The 22,235-nt window shown below is 34.5% G+C and overlaps 1 long non-coding RNA gene across 1 annotated transcript; it reads left to right on the forward strand.

Annotated features, from left to right (window-relative positions):
• Positions 1-204: 204 nt before the first annotated feature.
• On the forward strand, positions 205-19,784 carry LOC116286574 (uncharacterized). Its single transcript, XR_016119193.1, has 4 exons — positions 205-387; positions 16,173-16,223; positions 18,623-18,676; positions 19,201-19,784. It is a non-coding gene; the product is annotated as an uncharacterized LOC116286574 (long non-coding RNA).
• Positions 19,785-22,235: the final 2,451 nt, after the last annotated feature.

Consider the following 22,235-nt stretch of genomic DNA (forward strand, 5'->3'; position numbering starts at 1 on the left):
TTTGTGGCTATTTTACAGTGTTCATCGATAGCGTAGGTTTGCGTTTTAGACTAGAAGCGGGCTTTGTCCCCTCGTCTGTATCACGCGCGAAATTTACCGGAAACGGAAGTAATATTTTTGTCCGAGTGGGAGAGGAAATCAATTCGTTTCTAAGCAACTGTCACGCATGCTCAAATAACAAGAGACAGGATTTCGACAGTCTCCTTTCCTTCTCTCGCCCGTAGAGGAGGTAGAAGGAGACTCTGCTCGCAAGGTAGGAAAAAAAAAATCGAATTCCTTTTTAAAAAAATGGATTTAAATAATTGTCATTCGATCTTGGATTTTGGACCTTGGATGCGATTTTCCGTGCCGTCCAAGTACTCCTATAAGATTTGATTTGAAGTAAAGGTAAGACGTTTGATTCAGTTAGGTTACTTTTATTTTTTCTTTCTTTCTTTTCTTTCTTTTTTTTATTCTTATTTATTATTATTATTATTTTATTTTATTTTTTTAACTAAATGTTTTAAAAGGGATTAAAGATAGCCTTTCGCTTTTGCTCTCTGAAATATATTCACGCCTAAAATGGATATTTAATTATAGCTTCAAACTTTTGTTGTTTTATTTCTCAGGATTAGAGTATATGTACTATGTATGTATGTATATATATATACCGAAGGTCGTGGGTTCGATTCCCAGCGAAGTCGGAAATTATTTTTTCCGAATTTAATTCCAAGGGCTTTCGCCCGGAATAACCTCTCAACACAAAAAAATAATTGAACACAGCGTTCTTTGTCCCAAGAATATTGCTATGGCTCCAAAGCTCAAGCTGTGTTGGCACATTAAAATACGAAAAAAGAATTTTGGGTAAACATTCAATATAAATTGTTACGAAAAAGTCAACCGCAGTGGTCTTAATATCCAACTGTTTTTAGAACAATAAGGAATTATAGCAAAGAAATCGCAACGTTAACGATGACTGAGTTTCCTGAAGCTATGGAACTTCTATGCTTTCGCTTCTCAACCTCAATGTTAAAAAGAAAACCATTTCCATATTTTAAAATATATATATATATATATATATCGAAACAGGCTTGTCGGGAAAAATGTTGTCTTGACTTTTTCTTCTCAAACAAATATTCTGCTCTACTTCTATCGATGTATTGAGCACTATTTTACGGAAAATTGATTCACAGATTTCTTATATATATATATATATACATATACATATATATATATGTACACGCATACATACACACACATATACATACATATATATATACATACACATACATATACACACACACACACATACATATGTACATACACACACATACATACCCATACATACACATACATACATACATATATATAAATCGTTTAAATACTTTTCGAATGCTATTCCAATAAAATAAATCATTTTTTGCTTTTAGAAAGTTCTTCTTGGCGAAGTTTAAAACATTTGTGAACAAATTTTGACAAATACTGGATTACGCTTTCGTTACTTGAATGAAATAAATCAAATGTGCATGCTAAATAATCTGATTTATTATTGCTATTAAAATCAATCTTTTCATAAAATTCTTTTCTTAAATCACTCTTAATCATTCTTAAATCATGTTTGTTGTTTCTGGTCGCTATTTTCTCATTCGTTTCTATTTTCATCCGTAATTCAAACCCGAAAATGCATTTCCTTTTAAAAAATACCTTTTATTAGCAGTTTACATTATTTTAGCAGTTACAACATTCGTTTCGGGTAGTTTCTCTAACGAAAATTAATAACAGTCGGATTAAGCCAGTAAAACTGACACAATTGAAGACCTACTGTAAGATTTTACCTGCTCCACCTGATAAGATAGTTTCAGTTTTAAAAACTTTCCTTTTGAGAAATCTCAAAATTTTGGGTACGGTTTACATCGCACGAAATCAATGCAGTTTAACTAAGGAACATGGACATGCAAAAGCCATTAAAGATAATATGTTTTTAAATCAAATTATAAAGCAGTTTCATGCACGTTTGTCGGCATTCTGCAAAATCCCATATGATAACATGTACATGCCCGAATTAGAACGTTGCTGGACGAAAATTTTGGTTAAAAGTTCAGTTCGACGTGCTGCTCAGCTGAGCTGCCGGAGTAATACACTAGTCAACGGAAGCCCTCGACCCCGACCCCGGGACAGGGCGGGGAATTAATGTGACGAGACCGGGGGTTTAACGCGCATGCATTTAACAGTGTGAATGCACGGAGATACGGGAGATTTAATGCGTAGCTCAACGATTTTAACAGCAAATATTTTCCTGTGTACCCTGGACAGGGCGGGGAATTTAACACTACATAAATGTTAAATTCCATAAATTGAAAACAAATAAAAGAAAAAGAAAGAAAACAAAGAAGCATAAAAACGAACGAATGAGGGAAGGAGGGAGGGAAGGAGGAATAGGAAGAAAGGAAGGAAAAGCAAGGGAAAAATGGAAGGAAGGAAGGAAGAAAGAAAGGAAGGAGTGAGGAAAGCATAAGGTCATCCTCCCCTCCACCCCCCACCCCCCCACCCCCCCACCTCCAAAAAAAAAGGTAAAAGCACAAACTAATGTTTTTTTCCCTGACAATTAGAAATTACTTTTGAAATTTAAAAGATTTCTCCTCATGAAAACACAAGTAAAAGATTTCATGACACTTTGAAGTGTACCCTTCGAGCAGAGTCTCCTTTTTACCTTCTCCCCAGGCGAGGGTAGTTAGTAAAGGAGACTGCTCGTCTCAGTCTCCATTCCGATTCCACAATCACGGTAATTCCCCATTGCCTATTTTAATAATATCCACTTCGCGGCGAAGGATCGCCCATCTTTTAAAACTAAATGAAAATGTACAAAAGTTTACAAAAAGACGCCGAATAGCCGAATAGGAAAATAAAATACCGGGATTGTCCCGAAATCCGAATCTACAAAAGGAATGTTGTAACTGCTAAAATAATGTAAATTATAAAATGTAAATTGTAATGAAAGGTATTTTTTTAAAGGAAATGCATTTTCGGGCTTTAATTCCGGATGAAAATAGAAACGAATGAGAAAATAGCGACCAGAAACAACAAACACTTGTCGATTTCAGTCAAGGTATTTGTCAAAAATACCCAATGTTCACGGCCTCCGTATGAACACAAAATACAATAACCCAAACTGATTTTTGGATATGTTCTAGAAGTACATCTAAAAAGTTCATGACGTGAGTTTCATTGAGAAAAAAAGGTGCGCACTTGATTAATTTTTTTTTGGCGTAGCAAGGGTCAAATCTATGAGTGAATACCACTCAATTCTAAATATCATCAAAAACATCTCTTCTATCAATTTATAAACATATAGTTTTCATACCCTTTTCTTATTCTGTATACGTTAGTTGTTTTTGGACTGGTTTGATTCAACTGAAAATTTGCATACTTTTGAGATCGCCGCTAGGCCAACAGTTTTTCTCGGATTTCTCAGATTTTTAGCGGTTTTTTTGAAAAACTAACTACGCCACGTTTGTTTACTCGGTAATACCTTCCAGCAAACCTTCGCTTTTAATTCTTTAAAATCAACAAGTTGAGTTAATTTGAAGAATGCATGAAGCGCTTTTTTCTGTTGATTGATTTAAATGTGCAATAAAATTACCTGTAGAACTTAATTTTACACCTAAGTAAGTAAATCCATTTACGATAGCAAGTTCATTACTATTCAAAATAAAAGAGGATTGGTTGACTTTTTTATACGTTTTCTTAATAAAAGTTAATATTTTTGATTTTTTCTCGTTAACATTCATTTGCCATTTATTACAAAAATCCGCAACAGTGTTGATACAGTTTTGTAAACCTTCTTTTGATTTTGATAATAAAACTAAATCATCTGCATATAAAAGAGAAGTAAGTTTGGTATTATTTGGAAGAATTATTGGGTCTGACCTTGGAATTCGATCTAGTTGTACTCATTGAGGTATACTGGATTAAATAATAAAGGACTTAAAATACATCCTTGTCGGACACCACGTGCATAATCAAACCGGCGTCTTTGTACGTTTTGAATCCAGTTTAATAAAACATTTTGATTTAGAGTACAAGTTTTTAATTAAATGGTAGAAATTTCCCTTAATGTTATAATCTAGTAGACGCGTTAGCAATCCAATATGCCAAACGGAATCAAACGCTTTTTTAAAATCTATGAAACAAGCATTTATTTTTCCTCCGCTAACATTTTTAACATACCTATCAACGATTGTTTTAAAAGAAAAAATATGATCAGTTGTTCGATAACCAGGCATAAAACCAATTTGAGAATTGTGTAAAAGAGAATTTTGTTGAACATGATTCAAAAGTCGTCTATTAAGAATCACAGAAAAGAATTTACCCAGACAACTAGATACGCATATACCTCTGTAGTTATTAGTGTCAGATATATCTCCGTTTTTAAAAATAGGTGTTAATGAACCAACACACCATGTGTCCGGAAAAGTACCGGATTTCAAGATTAAGTTAAAAAGTTTGATATATGCAGAGCATATTTTACAAATACTGTGTCGAATCATTTCATTTCTTATTCTGTCTGAAGCAGCAGCTTTATTGTTTTTAAGTAATTTGACAGATGAGCGAATTTCCTCATCGCTAATAGGAGAATTAAGAATATCATTTATCTGTGAATTGTTTCTTTCTATTTTATGTAAATTATTTACAAGAACTGATTGCTCTGTTCTTAAAGACGGTTTCTTGTGAAGTTTTGTAAAATGATCTATCCAATTTTGTTCTGTTATCTGAGGTATGGATTCTTCTCGAATTTCTTCATTAGCCGATTTTAAAATTTTCCAAAAATTTGAATTTTCAGAATTAATTTGAAGTTCTTGTAATTTATCTTGATTGAAATTATATTTTTTTTAATATCTTAATCAAGAGAGAGAGAGAGAGAGAGAGAGAGAGAGAGAGATGCAAAATGCAAATGCTACAGCAAGTTTTGAGAATAGATTTTTCGCTGAGGCAACCTACAGCCAGTTTATGATGGTAATTGAACTGAGTGGAGTGCAATTTGCAATTGGTCTGACTGCGTAGCGGTAGTGCGATTTGTAATTGCAAGTTTGATTTCAGACCAAAATTGCATGACACGAAGTTCAATTACCACTTAATCATATCCTTTTTGTAATCATACACAAGAAAAAGACACAATAAAGAGTGCAGAATAATCCATTCAATGTAGTAGAAGAACTAAATGCGAACAAAAAAAAAACATCTAAAAAAATTTTTTTGGTTGATTTTTTGTTTTATTTTATTGTTTAAAAATAATTATTTTTTAGGATGCGATTTGGGAATTAATCGCACTCCTTTGAACCAATCAGATTGCAGGATTTGGTAGTGATTACAAAATATGATTATGGTCGAAAGCGGCGAAAACTATGGCCCGAATACAGTCTCGTTTCACTTAGGAGTAGAGCAAAAAGGTTCCTAAACAGTCCCTCAAATAACAAAGCTATAAAACTTACCCAAAATATGAGGTTTGCTTTGATGTCATGGAAAACAGGTTAAAAGCAAATCTGACAAAACCCAATGTTGTTGAGCGTGCAAGATCCAAAAATGTGCACATCATGTACAAATCTTACGAAAATGTCACTTGTTCTTGAATATTTAGTCGGATTTTCCAAACCTTTTTGTAGAATCTTAATGTTTACATCCTTTTCATGAATTTTTTCAAGACATTTTTGTGAAAACTAATTTGTCAGACTCGTCTTTCCATTGAATGAGAAAAGGTGCGACGAATGTGATTCGCTTATTTGCCAAACTGTGGAGAATTGCAAATTTGATGAGACGATAAACGGCTCGTGATTTTTGAACTTTTCTCGTGTTTATCCCAACATCCCGCGTGCTCTATTTCACCGGTAGAGTCATAGAACTTAGTCTCTATTGCTAAAATATATATATATTTAGTGCATTTTTTCTTTCTGATTTAGTTTTATTTTACATTATATCTTATGAAAAAAAAAAAAAGCTTTACATTCAAGGAAATGACTAGAGGCTAAAGGAACCGTAAGGTTAGTAATGGTTTCAAACAAACTTGCAAAACAATTCCAACTAGCAAAAACGATGGTGCGTTCAGAATTAGTAATATTTTGGGCACTTTCAAGCAATTCTGCAATAGAAGCACTGACATTTGAAATCATTCAACATTTTGTAGGATTGGATTGTCTTCTAGACGATGCTATTCACAATTTGAGATAGAGCAATTTATAGGCCTATCCCGGGTCATTAAGTCGCATTAAATCTCCTTAAATCGCCTTAAATCGCCTAAAGTCGCCTTAAGATGCCTTAAGTTTGATCTTTTCAGACTTATGTTTTGCATTTTTGTTTTCATTACTTCTATCATTCATCCATTCATGCATTATTTGACCACCATTACCAGAATGCTTTGCAAATTCCCTCATGAGAAAAATAAGAAAATTGATGAAATGAACAAAACAAAGGAATTCTGGTAGCAGAGGTTCATGACACCACAATGCAAATGTCCTAGCTATTATAGCAGAGCACTCATAGTCATATGAATAATAAAAAACTGGCATTAACTCGACATATAATATTATGTAAATATTTAAGACATGTCACTTAGTACAAACACTATAAGTGTGTAACATAAATACCACTAAATACTAAATTATGCTAATCCTATTGTTTTCTATTGTTTAATTAGCACTATTTACTACTGAGTAGCTATTACCAATACCTGTTTCAATATTATATTGTAAATAACTTTGAAAAATTATGGTAATAAAACTAAATCATCATCATCATAATCATCATGTTTGTACTCTATAATCATATATATAATAACAAACTGATATATACTCATAATATGAAAATAATCAGATATGATATGTAAATAATATTAAGACATATGCTATATATGAGCAGCCAGAATACCTCACTGATATAAGCTGCCATGCTAAGTTTTATTTATCTCTTTTGGGTCATTTTATGTTAGATAATTCTAAAATGGATAAGGTTTTAAAATTCTATAAGTCTTAATGTATTTTGAAGTCAATCTTGCTAAAATATGTGGTTTTTGGTCCCTTCATTCCGATCACTTTCACATTCGCATGCAGCTCATCCTAGTTTATAGCTAGTCATCTCCTCCATTTTAGTGGTGTTATTACACTGACTATTGTAATGCGCTGTGAAATTCAAAGAAAACAAACCATCCGAAAAGCCATTCACAAAACAGTATAACATTCGCCATTTGGAAATATTTTGGCACGCAAGGAACTGTGGTTGTAATTACAACTTCTCGCCCCAGATTCTCTCTGTTGTAGGTCTTCCAAATATTGGCAGAGAGGGAGGGGTGGGTTTGGATAATATAAAAGATAGGATGTTCTTCGTCGGTAAGGACAGTAAGTTACAACGAGAAAAATTTCTCAAGTTTGGAGGGAGTAGTCGCAGCCGACAAATGGGGTGACGTGACCTTTAAAGAGGGCTTGCAGAGCATGAAATTGCCCGGACGTCCAGATCAAACTGTATCAGTTTCGATGGAGTGGATCACTAGCTGCATTGCCGATAGGAAGATTCTCCCTACGGTTTCGTACGAGGCAAGAAATCAAAAGGTCCTTTGAAACCTCTTTTAACACTCTTTCCGCCATAGTCATACTCGCGGGATTCGGGACTGTCTTGAGACTACGGGAAGTGTACTTGAAAGCTTGAAAGGACTGGTAACGAACAAAATGGCGGCTTTCTTGTGGACGTTGAAAAAGTCAGCAAGAGGACGAGAAAGACGTACGCTGTGTAAAAGACACCTTCCAAGTTTTTTTATCCACCAAAGAAGTAGTAACAAATGCTTTTGAGTCTCGACGATTTTCAGAAGAAGTGTTTGAATTCAGAAAAAAGCTTGCTTATGGAAGCTGATATGGATTGGGAGTATTTTGCTGGTTAAGGTCTGACGTAAAAGCATCAAATAGGATGGGTTCCTGAGAAGGAAAGTTAAGCTGATATAAAAAGATTGAGCTTATGTGTCAACAACCAAGTTTTCGTGGGAGGATCATCAAGGAAACAGCAAAAACAGTTTCTGAAACCTTTTTGAAGATTTCTATTGTCTAAACTTATATTTTCTTAAACTTCATCTTTGGTATGTAAAACATTTGATTTGCATTAGGTATATAAGCTTAAGCTTATATGGTACTGTTTTTAGAATATTTTGTAGGCAATTAAGACTTAATATATATAAATTTATAAGCTAGTTTTTATGAAAGAAATCAGATTTTGCCTCTTTTGTCATAATGATGTCATTTGACCTGAACACAAATCAACATAAAACAATGGAATGAGTAGTGTTAGACATTAAAGTTGTGGGTTTCAAAGTCTGCTTACTCCAGTGTTGTTATGTTGGTATAGACCCTTTACACTGATTCCCAAGAGGAATTGAACTGGAGGACAAAATAATGAGTTTTTTTTCACATGAGAAAATACAGCTTATTGTTTTGGGAATCAGGGCAAAGAGTCTATTAAGAGTTAGAAGCAGAAATGATAGACCATTTTCACAACTATCATATGACTGCTTCTACAGGTTAAGCCACTATATTGTTTTTGCTATAATAAACACTGGTTATCATAGTGAGAAATGTTAGCTGCTTGAGTACTTGCACTAAACTCATGAGAGAATTAATTGTTGCTAACAGCACTAATATCTACGCAGACAAAACAAAAACAAAATAGCGTAACTTAGCAATATTTTGTACTAATTTATGTTCGTAGGTTTAGTGCGAGCATGCTAGGATGTGTTAACACCCTTATTCATACCATTTATGGTATCTAACAGGTGCCAGTATAAGATCAGAAATGCCAATGCAAACTGGGGAACCAAGGCTACTGAGACAGGTCTCTCTATTAATCAATCACAGTTTGCATTGGCATTTTTTGCTTTTATACTGGCACCTGTTAGATACCGTAAGTGGTATAAATAAGACAATCCTTTGTTTACCTTTAATTAGATAAATCATTTTATTTATTTATTTGCAAGAAACTAACTTTGCTCACTTAAATCACCTCAGTTGCTTTAAATCGCCCTTAAAATACCCAAAATTCCATCATATTTTCTTAAATCGCCTTATGTTGCTTTAAATTACGGCGACTTAAGGACCCGGGGTAGGCCTATGGAGGAAGGCGATTCGCCAAGTTTCCCAGTCAATGTGTTAAATCAGTGCTTTTAGTCCTCTTAACATGAATTGGCTTGCAAAAATCAAAAATGGGGCTTCCAAAATGGGATCTTTCTTATTATTTTAGTGTGCCTGTTAATATGTTTGGGTATCATTTAAGGCTCTAACAGGAATGTTTAGTTTCTATACTTCTTTGCATGCAAGCAAATTCCAAATTGGTTGCTAGCTGATCTACACTTAGTACGCGTGCGTATTAATGCTTACTTTTCCTAAATGTTTAGCTTTCATTATCAAACATGTTGGCCTTTATTTTTTAGCTGCTTTGATTTATGTAGTTGTTTTTTATATAGAGGATAATCCGAATGTCTGCAAAAAAATACGTTGAGTGAACATGCCTTACTGTTCCAAGGCAATTTCACAACCCGATCAGCGATCTTACGTGGTGTTATTGTTTAAGGAATATCCTCAACCTCGTAAATGCTCACAATGTTGCGAAAACTACACGATCAGCGATCTTACGTGGTGTTATTGCTTTAAGGAATATCCTCAACCTCGTAAATGCTCACAATATTGCGAAAACTACTCTGATTGATAAATTATTGTCATCTGCAATTCCTAAATATGTAGAGCGATTTGTCACGCAGAGTTTTTCTAAAAGCTACATTGCTCTTTGAAGCTACCTTCTTCACGCCTCAATCACAATAAAAAACAGAAAAAGGATTTTTACTATGTTTAAACTATTAAAAAAATACCAAGTAATTTTTGGCTTATGGCAAAACTGTACGCATGACATGATTTGTAGGGAAAAAGCATTTATCGATTTTCTCTAAGCTGTTAGAGATAGCGAACGTTGGTAATGTTGTTTTCCATATGTTTATCAATGTTTATTGAGCGACGCATTTTCCAGTTCAGCAAAACACCTTCTCAAGTAAATTGGTTCAACTAAATTTTCCAGTAAAAAAGCAAGTCTATCAAAGAATTCTGAAATAGGAAATCAAACATGACTGGTTTGTAAGATATACAATTTGGATCCTTCTATACTATTTTTCTAATCTTGTTAATACTCTAAGTTTCGTTTAAGACTCGAGGAAGAAGGTTAGCGATGGACCGCTCTTGTTAGATCTTTATTACTCTTCTGTTCTGATTCTTTTCTCTTCTAATTTACATTGGGTTAAGCTAGGTATATTTAAAATAGGTTCCGACATGGCCGTTGTCAGTCAATGATATATCTGATATAAGTAAAAACAAGTAAAAACATTCTCACGCTGAATATTCAGATGGAAAATATGCGAGTGTAAATCTAATGATTAAACATAGCTAAAACTGAAACTAGTCTTTAAAAGGAAGGGAATGTATGCGAGTTATGATTAAGGTCATGAAAATAAAATGTTTCACTCAACAATTTGCCTCAAAACTTGCTGCAGTTGTTGCTTTTACTTTGTTCAGCCTCCTGGCGACGTTTCAGCGCGATTTGAGGCCTAATGGTTTTTTTCAAAATCAGCTCTACTCTACCTAAATAATGGGAAGGCTGGAGACTTAGCACCCGATATCGACTACATCACGCTAGAAAATCCGCTCACGCTTTACAACGGCCGTTTGAACACCATCGATCACACGCTGTAGAAGAAATCAAATATTCGACTTTAAGCCAGGATTTTTCTGGAAATATTTGGCGTGGTGGCATTCAGAATACATGTTATGATAGAGAAATTATCGTTCCTTTGACATGTTGCATTTGTATTGCGGTTCAAGGAAAGAGAGAGAGATTTTTTTTATTCACAATATTTATAATTATTGAATATTTTTCATTGGTAATGATTTTAGTTTTAAAATGTCGACATAAGATTCTTCACTGACTTCAGTTTTACTTTAATAACGAATATATGTAAAAAAAATTGAAAATAATATTATATATGATATAATTAGCAATTATTCGCTGAAGGCGGAGTGAATATTGGGGAATGTTTTCCGAGACGCGAGTCTAGGTGAATATCGTACAATATTCACCTCCAATTATCCAAAGAGCGCGCGCGTTCTTAGGAAGTACACAAGTTGGTATATGCAAATATAATATTTTATAAAGTTTGTCATTATTGGCCATCTTAAAAATAGTTTTAGTGTGTGCATTTGCATGACATTGACAAGTATGACTGACCTCAAGTCATTCGTGTTCCAACTGTCTCTAAGAAAATTTAATTGCCTCGGGGGGAAGAATAATATCAAAAATGTATTTAAATGTCTAGTTGACAATAAGGTAGCAAACTAAGCTAAATAATGTTTTTTATTCCTTGTAAAAAATCTATTATCTTTAGCTGTTGCAACACAGCGTGGGATAATCACAACAGAGCTAGGCTCCAAACGAAAGAAAAATTGAAAATCGTTTTCACTTTCTCATGATTCTCGCTCTCTCTCGAAAGTTCAAAAGTTATTCCGATGAAAGGGCCCTATTTTTGTATTTAATTAACGAATACATAAATTATATTATTATACATTTTACTTACTATTTCGCTTCTCATTGGCCGAGACTCCTCAGCTAGTCGATGATATCCTGTAAACTCGACATGATAAATGCAATATCTGTAGGTTTTCCTGCAGCTATTGCATTTATCATGTCAAAATCATTCAAGTTCATAATGGAGATTAGTGAGTACAATGTATAATAACGTAAATTGTCAAGACCTCAGCCGACACGGCCTTGGTCTTCATAATTTACGATATGCAAAATAACACATTATTTGTCGAGTTTCTTATATGATAGGAATACACAGAGTTTGTGCTATTGAAAGTTTGAGCCGATTATATGATGCAATTCTGATAATTGATTTATACATTAATTTAGCTATTTTGTTTCAATCTTCGTGTTTCAAGATAATCCCACTTGAGTTCATCCAGAATCTCCACTGACCTTCTATTACAACTGGAGTCGGTCATCACTCTAGCAGGTCTATTTTGGAGGGTCTGAAGTGTGTCACACGTCTTTCCAACAACTCCCCCACACAGCACTACAATAATCGAAATATGGTAGTACAAGGGAGTTGTACATCGTAATTAACTTATCGTAGTGTACAAGTTGTTTGACACGCCTCAGACCTCAAATCCCTCTTGGAAATTCCTTTAAAATGTTGTATCTACTCGATCCTTCCAAGTAAATGATTGATCTATTTCAACTCCAAAATATTTCTTTTCTCTTACAAGAGATTTTTCTGCTTGGATTTGAAATTGATGCTCAAGATGTTTTATCTTGCATTGATTACCCATGATCATATATTTAGTCTTGCCAAAATTAGCCTTAGCTTATTTGTTTTTAGCCATGTGTGTATTTAACACAGATACATTTGACATTTTGTTGGGACTAGTTTGGTCTCTTGCTAGCTAACTTGATTAGCATTGCGATTTTTAGGTAGCAAGTGGTTCCTCAAATTTTTATCGTAATCTTCAAATATTTAACAATTAATTTGCAAATCAGAGGGCACAAATAAAGTTCTATTCTATTCTATTCTATTCTATTCAACAGAAATTATAATAGTTATGCTAGTGTCATTTGCATACATTCTCACCAGATGGATCACATATGTAGACTATGAAAAGAAGTGGACCTATAATAGATCCTGTGGTAAACCACAATTAATTTCACAGCTATCTGATAGTGCACCTTCAATAAAAAGCTTTTGTTTTCAATCTGTAAGTTTTGAAGAAAATAAATTTAGGCTTGTCTGGCAGATATCATAGAGTTTATCCACCAAAATTTATGGTCCATGCATGGTTTCAAATATCTTCTTGATGTCTAAAAAGATGACTCCGTTTTGATGTGCCTTATCTATATTAAGAAACCAGTCGTTGTTAGCATGTAGTCAAGCCGTCAAAGTGAAATGTAAGTGTCTGAACCTGATTGGGAGTCTGAAATTAAGCTATGTTCTGTTAGGTAGCTGTAAAATGTGTTGAAAATAATTTTATTAGCTTGATGATGGCTGGCAATACAGGAATAGGGCTGTAATTGTTAGGGATGCATTTTTGTCATCTTTTATACTGGTGTCACCTTTGTTGGTAAGGCCTTTATCATTTCCAGAATAGGGTTCTGTCGTCTACAATGGGGTTGTAGACGTTTCTTTAATTTTGAAGGAATGTTGAGGGGGAGTGATATGATATGAGCGCTGCTTTGAGGAGGGCGACAATTTAGATGCTAGCCTAGGCCCAATTTCAGTGAAATGCAAGTTCAGAGCATTGCCTTTTTTACATGGAGCAGTATGATTTATATCATTATATACAAAACTTTTGATAGATGTTGTATTAGAATTACTGCCCAATAAATCATTAGTGCCTTTCCATGTTTGTCTTATGTTGTACATTAGTGTTATGCCTCCAAATTGGGATAGGCTGTTGAACCGGGAGACAATCCCCTACTCTTTCACGAATAATTCAACAGGCTCTTTTATGTCCTCCATTTACTGTAGGTTAGGAAGGGTTGGGAGACAGGACTTACGGTTTAAAGTTAAGGATGATAACCTCAATCGCTGGTGACTTTGATTTTTCAAGTGGACGTTCAAAAGCTCCCATCAAAATGATAGGAATTCTATGTTCCAATTAAGAATGGTTTGAAGTTTGGTTTTTTAACTTTAATACTTAACCATTCTAGGTTAATGCCATTCAAAGTTAGTACAGTGTATTATCACGGTCATAACAAGCAACATTTCTAATGTATGGTGCAACATCACCTCCACTTATGTTTCTGACATCTCTTTCATGCACATAGCTAGGTAAACTCATTTCATTTGTAATACCATCATATCAACTGGCTCAGTGAGCATATGGGCTCTGAGCTGGGCAATATATTTTGGTAGACTAGCAATATTCATAGCAGCAATTTAGAACCTCTGGTTTGAGGAAGAACAAGAGATAAATTTGAGTTATAAATCGATATACCATTTTCGATGGGTATAAATCCGGGCTATTACATAGTTGATGATCTGAAAGAGAACCTGGTATAAGGGGTAGTTCACTGTAATTATTTAATGAACATCATTCAGATTTAAAAAATACTAAATTGCTAGCTAATATAGACACACCTTGATCACCGATCGAGAAGTCCACCTTCATTGAGATGTGGCTTAGAGATGTTGCTATGCTTTATCAGTCCCCAACCATTCTTATTACAATTTTTCTTTCAGTAGAAGGTTGTTAACAGCATTAATACGATCCTCTGGTGTTTTATCTGATCTTGTTATTATTTCTGATAATATGACCTCAGCGTCGGATTCATTCTCAATCATTCTTGTTAAATGAATAATGCTGTGAGATATTTGGTTGAGCTTATTATCACCAAGATCGTTCGTTCCAACATGTAGAGCAATTCGTTGTGGTTTTTTGCTTAGCGTTTGCTTCAAGTGGTGTTTCATATCCGTGGTTGTAGTTTCTTGTAATGCCTTGAGACTGGATGGAAAATTGGAAGGAAAGTTGGACACTGCACTCGCTTTTATCATCGAATCTCCAAAAAAATTACAGTCTGCTACAGAAGTCGATGTTTCCATGTTTCCCTGTTTCTATGAGTATTTGATTATTATTGTTATATTTAAATGAATATCAATTCTTCAGTAAAGTAGCTTTCGTATTGAAAAAAAGATATGGCACAAAATTGGTTATTTCTTTTGAATAAACAACATCGCGCGAGATCGCTCTCATACTGTGAAATTTCTCAGACATGGCGGCCATCGTAACGGTCATGGTTCTTTAATGTCCCTGTTATGTAATCGGATTTCCTGTTTCCTATACGAATGTTGTTGTTTTTTTCACGATAACAAAATTTAAACGTTTTTTGATATTCTTACTGATCGTTTTCGTCGTTAAAAGAGAGCGAAAAACCTTTTACAGGGGTTAATAGTTCGTTGGAGCATTCCTAGGAGCCCTCCTCCCCGAAGGAACCCGAAGGGACATTAATTGTATGGGGCAATTTTGAGCTTTTGAGCAGAAGTCGATGTTTCCCTGTATCTATGAGCACTTGATTATTATTGTTATATTTAAATGAATATCAATTCTTCAGTAAAGTAGCTTTCGTATTGAAAAAACGATATGGCACAAAATTGGTTATTTCTTTTGAATAAACAACATCGCGCGAGATCGCTCTCATACTGTGAAATTGCTCAGACATGACAGACATGGCGGCCATCGTAACGGCAAGTCCGTACCACGTATTTTTACAGTTATTCCAAATTATCTCGATATAAAAGGCAAAGCACAACTCTTTTCTGAATGTAGCTTGAACACAATTAGTAGTTCGAAGTAAAGTTTTCCTCTGTTACTTTTTTAATGCTGGTTCTTTAATGTCCCTGTTATGTAATCGGATTGTTGTTGTTTATGGATACGAATGTTGTTTTTTTTTTACGATAAAATTTTTTAAAGCATCTTTTGATATTCTTACTGGTCGTTTACGTTGTTAAAAAAGAGCGAAAAACCTTTTACAGGGGTTGACAATTCGTTGGTGCATTCCTAGGAACCCTCCTCCCCGAAGGGACCCGAAGGGACATTAATTGTATGGGGCAATTTGAACTTTTGATCCATCCCTGAACTACAACTGAGTCTGAGTACTTCTTCTTTGAGTATAATGGTAAAGAAAGATCCATTTTTTTTATATTTTACAATCTAGTTTATATTAATTGATTCGCTATTGAAGTATTCAGTTTATTTTAATTTAGTGTTGCTTCGCTTGATAAAGCATTTGCAACAGTAGAAACAGTTCCCTCGCGATCAACACGTGCCATCTTGAACTTATTTGCTTCACGAGCGAGAAAGGAAAATAGATCATTGTTCCATAAATACAACTTAAAGTATAAACAGCCAAAGAAACATGGTAAAAAAAGATCCATTTTTTAAATTTTTGCAAGCCAGTAACGTCAATGTCATCGCTATTGAAGAATTTAGTTACGAGTTTACTTCGTACAGAGCTTTGCTGAACAAAATGGCTCGCTTGCTGTCTGGGGTGTCATTTAGCAGTTTTCACTTTAGTCGATGTTAATGATTTTTAATTGCTACTCACACACTTAATGTTCATTATTTCTACAGGAGCCAACTAATAACCGTTTCAACGGAAGTGAAAGCTTGAGGGATCAGCAGGTAAATATTCAAACATTAAACCTGAAGAGTCTCAGTGTTGGAATCTTGTAGCACTCTTCCTCTATATATATTTCCTATCTCACAATTTTTAGAAAACATATTTTGAAAAGAGCAATTGTTGAGGAAGACATGTTGGAAGTGAGATAGCTTGTCTTTGAGTTTGGAGACTGAATGGAAATATGTTGTGAAAGCTAAAAATATTTCGGAATTTCTAGTGAAGAAAGAGTGTTTCCTAATTTGTTGAAAGTTTAATTTAAAAAAACATATAGGTTCAATATCAGCACCATTCGCACCGTTTTTGATGTTTATGCATTTCTCTAATATACTTGAAACTTCGAATACCATTCTGTATTTTTACGATTTGAAAATCAATTATTATTAGTATTGTTTGAAAGATGATCAATAGAAGCACAAACAAACCTTGCTAATACTCTATTATCTAATGTTATTAATAGAGTCCTAGACCTGTAGCTAACCACTTTTTTCAATCATTCAAGTAAAAGTCTAATAATGTCCCTAACATCCCTGTTTATTATACTAAAAGTAGAAACAAACAAACACTTTGCCGTAAGGTTTTCTTGATATGAACAATATATATATCTGATATTTAACGTGATTGTTGTAAAATACAATCAGTTTTAAACTCCTAACAAGTGAGGTAACTCCATCTAACGAGACAGCGCTGTAGAGATACAACAAACAGTCCGGCATGTTTTGATTTCCAAACCAGCCATATATATATATAGCGTCTTATTCAAATTCCTTCTACTTCAACTCAACCAACCAACGTGGTCGGCCAACAATTTCTTAGCTCAGGTCTTTTGTTAGTCCTGTCTGTACAGCAGGAATTTAAAATTCATTCTATTTTCAATAATACTTATTTTCTTTAGTGTTTGGCATTTTATTGTCTTCAAATAGATTTGTGAAAAAATGTGGAAAGATATGTTTTTGTCATACATTTTCAACACAATGAAACGTGGCAATTATAAATGCATCTATATGCCTCTTTCTTTCTTTTTTCAACTTTACGGAATTTAGTTTGTTTTCAGCAAGTGTTAGCTTAAACTTTAGTGCATTAGCTGTAATATCGTTTGCAAATTTCCCTCAACAAATCTTGAATTCATGAATAGCAGTGTCCACAATGTTCCCTCATCCACAACATGAATTGATTGTACAATGTAAGTCCTTACGAATATCAACTGATGTACACATATATTGGCAAATATTATTATGATAAACATTTATCACTAATGTAAAAAAATCAGTGAAAATTGAAAAGTAAAACAAAAAAGCATAAAAATGAACATTGTTAATAATGAATATTCTACTTTTTGCAAGCCGAGACATTTTTGAAAATATTTTTTTATTTATATCGATGTTAAATGCTTCCATACTTGAAGTATTCTTACTTTCATTGTCTAGCAATTTTCAATCTCTATTATGCTTAACGATTTTTCACATCTATTATTATACTATCTATTATCTATTATTACATATTATTATCTGAATAATATGAAAACCAATAATCCGTTCATTATTCACTTGTCTTACGTATTTGTTTGACAAAGTAATCTCTATTATTTTGTTCTTAATATTTTTCTTCTAACACTGTGCACAAGGAAGAAAATCAGAAACAAGCAGTGAAGTCTAATTTACTTTATATTTGCTATTTCAGTATTGTTTTAAAAGTTATAATGAAGGGTATACGTTTTATTCCACTCTTAAGAATTATTATTTACTAATTACTTATTAATTTCTGTGGACATTTTTTTACAGCAGTTATGAAAATAATGATAATTATAAATATAAGACAAAAAGTAACAAAACGACTAAATACATATTGAAAGAACGAGTATTTCCCCCCCATCCTACCTCCCTCCCTCATTTCCTTCCTTCCATCCATTCAACCTTCCTTCTCTTCTCTTTTTGTCCCTCTCTCTTTATCCCTCTTTACATCCATCCATAAATCCAACCACCCATCTCTCCCTTGCTATTCCATACCACGCCTTTCACCATTTGCCTAACAAAAACATCACTATAATTGTGCTGTGTTCTTAATTTTTACTTCTAACACTGAGCGCAAGAAAAAAAAGTAGAAACAATCAGTGGAGTCTAACGTACTTCTTATTTACTATTTTTATTGTTTTAAAAGTTATAATGAAGGGTATACGTTTTATTCCACTCTTAAGAATTATTATTTACTAATTACTTATTAATTTCTGTGGACATTTTTTTACAGCAGTTATGAAAATAATGATAATTATAAATATAAGACAAAAAGTAACAAAACGATTAAATGCGTATTGAAATAACGAGCATCAAGAAAAAGACAAACAAGAGGGGTATATCTACTGTTATTTTGAGTGTTGATGGATGTCCCCTTTTTGTTATTTTTTTAGCAAAATATAGATGTTCAGGCGCAAAAGAAAGTTCCGACGGAACACGATGACAAGGTAAGTTCATCGCTTGTTTATCATCACTCCATCACTCCATCCCCCATCCCTCCCTCCCTTCCTCCCTCCCTCCCTTCCTTTCTTCCTTCCTTCTTTTCTTCCTTACTTCCTTTCTTTCTTCCTTCCTTCTTTTCTTTCCGGTTCCTCCCTTCTTCCCTCCATCCATCCATTCAACCTTCCTTCTCTTCTCTTTTCGTCCCTCTCTCTCTATCCCTCTTTACATCCATCCAGTTGTGGATCCATAAATCCAACCACCCATCTCTCCTTTGCTATTCCATACCTCCCTCTCGCCATTCAACAATCCAACCCTTTCATGTACCTCCTACAATGCACACATCCATTCCTCCACTCAACTATCCATTCATCGTTTTTTTTATTCTCCCTTGTAAACATCTAATTCTACTTCGCCTTCTCAGTCCACGAATCTATCAATATTTTATGCCATTCTAATAACTATATAACTGTACAAATAGCATAAAATATAAATGTATAGATTTGACAGTAGATCATTTGACAATTAGCAGGATCAGGATCCCCAGCCAGGGTATACAACCAGAGGGTACCCAGTAGAGCAACCGGTACCACAGAGCGACTAAGATGACTTCAATTCCCGCTCCCACCAAGCCTTTCTAATTGTTTGAATTGGTTAAATATCAAACACTATTACAAGCTCATTATTTTAACATGTACAAAGTCAATATTTATATTATTTTAAGTACTGCTGTATTCCTTGATTCAGGGTTAGCCTTATCTTAGCGTCAGAATATTCACAAATACCAATGTTTAGTGAAGAATTTTCAACTAGGCAATACATACACTTTGAAATTCCGCCACCCTTTACTGGTACACATGAATATTCTACACGAAATCACGGCTAGCACTGAAAACAGAGAGTTTGCAGAAGATATATAGTCTATAAAACAGTTGTATTTATTTTTCAAGAGAAATGTTTAGAAGAGGTGAAACGACAAGTTATAAATAAATTTGCTATTTCTTTAAAAGAAGTATCGATGGTTAACATATTTAGTAAAGAATAATAAAAATATTCAAGTAATACTGTAAAAGTAAATCAAAACGTTTGAATATTTTAATAAAATCAATCAATTTATTTGTCGTTATTCAAGTTTTGCATACACACGCTACTTACAAAGTATAGAAAACGAAAGAAAAAGAAAAAGAAAAAGAAAAAGTATGAAAAAAGAAAATGAAAAATAAATCGCTCTCTCCATGGCTGTTATTTATGGAGTGTCTGTGGATAAAAAAATTTTTGGTGCCAAAACGCGTGTGCTCCTCCATAGCTCCCTCTCACACAATCTTCTTCGCTCCCTAGAGGTCAAACATAGAGTTTGTTTTCTTAGTACTCAAATATGGGGAATCGTCTAATTCGTTTGCATTGAGACCACAATAGCCTGCAGAGCAGGCGTTGTTGTGATGGGTTTGAGGAAGAATCGGGGTTTTGTAGTTCCTGTTTCAACTACGTGCCCTGCGAGAAAAATGGGACCTAGCAAACAAAGGGAACGTGTGGGGAGGAGGAGGGGGAATAAGGGAACGCCTGCCAACAAACATTGTTGCTTTGAAGAACTCTTTCGGGGGCGAAAGAAGGCTTCTGATTGGCTCGGCTTTAGTATCTTTGATGGACAGCAATCAATCATGTATCGATCGTTTGAACTTGCCATCAGGCTTGCCACGTGATAAGCGGACGACGCTGAAGAGTTTTCTAGTGCGTTAAGCAACGTTTTATATTTATTTGAATCCAATGGCGGTTTTCATTTCGAGGTACTCAAATCATCTTGCATTCCAGGGTGTCGAAGAATACCTTTGGAAGCCGCGTTCCAATTCTTGTAGGCAATGTGCTTTACGAGAGTTTTACTCTTATCATCTCGAGGAATTCTAACGACAACATTGCCATAAGCGCTTCGTACATCAACTTTTACTTGAAAATTTGACCGTCCTTTGGCAGGCAAAAAATTCAGTGAAAATTTGACGTCCTTCCGCCTGTTGTCCACATTCACAGGAAATATCTGCATCGTTATTCTTTTCCAACAATTGTTTTCCTCAACGGTTAATTGGTAGCTGAGCGACTTCTTTGCGCGCGACGACTTTAAACAAGTTACCTTTGTTGTCTTCGATCTTCTCCTCAAGGAACTCGATTTACTTTATATATTTATATATCCAGTAATCTTTTGCCTAACTTATTTTTTCATATTCTCTCAAATATAAGCAAGGAAAATCCCCAGATAATCTTTTCCAATTTTCATTCGCGGTAACTAGCGGCAAGAGAATATTAAGTAAGTTTACTTAATATTCTCTTGTTAGCGATCATAGAATCGCTATAAAAATTATAATGCTTTGACGTTTGATTGTTTATATCAGAAGTGGTCTTTCACTTCCGTTAAATTCATCTTCAATCGCGATTGGTTACTTTTTGACAGCTAGAGTTTCGAACACGCATGTCTAATTAAGAAGCGTTTTTCAAAATAACAAGGGCTGCTGGCAGGCGTTCCCTTCTTCCCCTTCCCGCCCGCTCCTTCTTCGTTTCTTTTTTGCTCGATTTAAATTTTCTTTCGTTCCAAATTTTCAATGAAGTTCCCCCAAAAACCCGGTTTGTCCCCAAACCCACTAGAGTGCCTGTTTTGCACCACACGAAAGCTCCATAGACCGATCTTCAATGTAGTCATTGTTTGTATTAAGTTACATTCTTGAAATCATTTGGACTTAGACAAATTCAAAACGACATCAAGAAAGTCAGACTGTAAAAATAAAATCAAAATAGTGGATGTAATCAAGGAAAGAGCGTCGTAAAGAAGTTAAAAAATTGTTTCAGTTATGTATAATGATGTATAATTTTATACTTGGTTATAGAGTTTCTCGCGCTGTGATATTGTTAGAACGACCAATGATTCCGAAACGATAATCACTGCCTCCAGCAGTAATTGTGAGGTTCTTGCAAAAATTTGCCAAAGCGGAAATAGTACTAAAACGTTTTTCTTTTTTGTTATCATGAAATATTAAAATGCAAAATAGTGACCAACTGTCCCCTAAAACAGCCTGCCATTGCACTGCAATGCAACTCGAACCAGTTATTTCTGCAACCTCGAAATGACTTATACAGAGCTTCTTGAGTACAAACTGGATTCAAAGTTATATCTCGAGTAATTTTACATTTTTTTTATCTCGAGTATTTTTCAAATTCTGAAAAAATTAAGCAAAGTCTTTAAATTTTAGTATTTTTATGGTTAAAACATCAAGTCTACCTTTGGTTTATGCAGTTTGGTTTTGCTCTTTCTCGAACGGATTATACTAATGAATTTTGACGTAGTTTATATTCACCTCGGTAGTATACAAACACCGGTTCTGCATCACAGGCCCCGTCGGGCTACCCCGGGCCCGTACGGTGAGGGGTGTTCTACATCTCTGGAACCGCTCCGGAGCAAAAGGGGGCTACCTTGTGGGGTCTATGAGGGGAGGATGTAGGGTGGATGTGGGGTCGATGTGGGATGGATGTGGTATGCATGTCAATCTACACTAAATTCTACACTAGAACCTATACTAGAATCTA

This window comes from Actinia tenebrosa, unplaced genomic scaffold, assembly GCF_029948245.1.
Source record: "Actinia tenebrosa isolate PJP-AT-01 unplaced genomic scaffold, QUT_ActTen_1.0 PGA_scaffold10__47_contigs__length_13832649, whole genome shotgun sequence".
Classification (NCBI taxonomy): Eukaryota; Metazoa; Cnidaria; class Anthozoa; order Actiniaria; family Actiniidae; genus Actinia; species Actinia tenebrosa.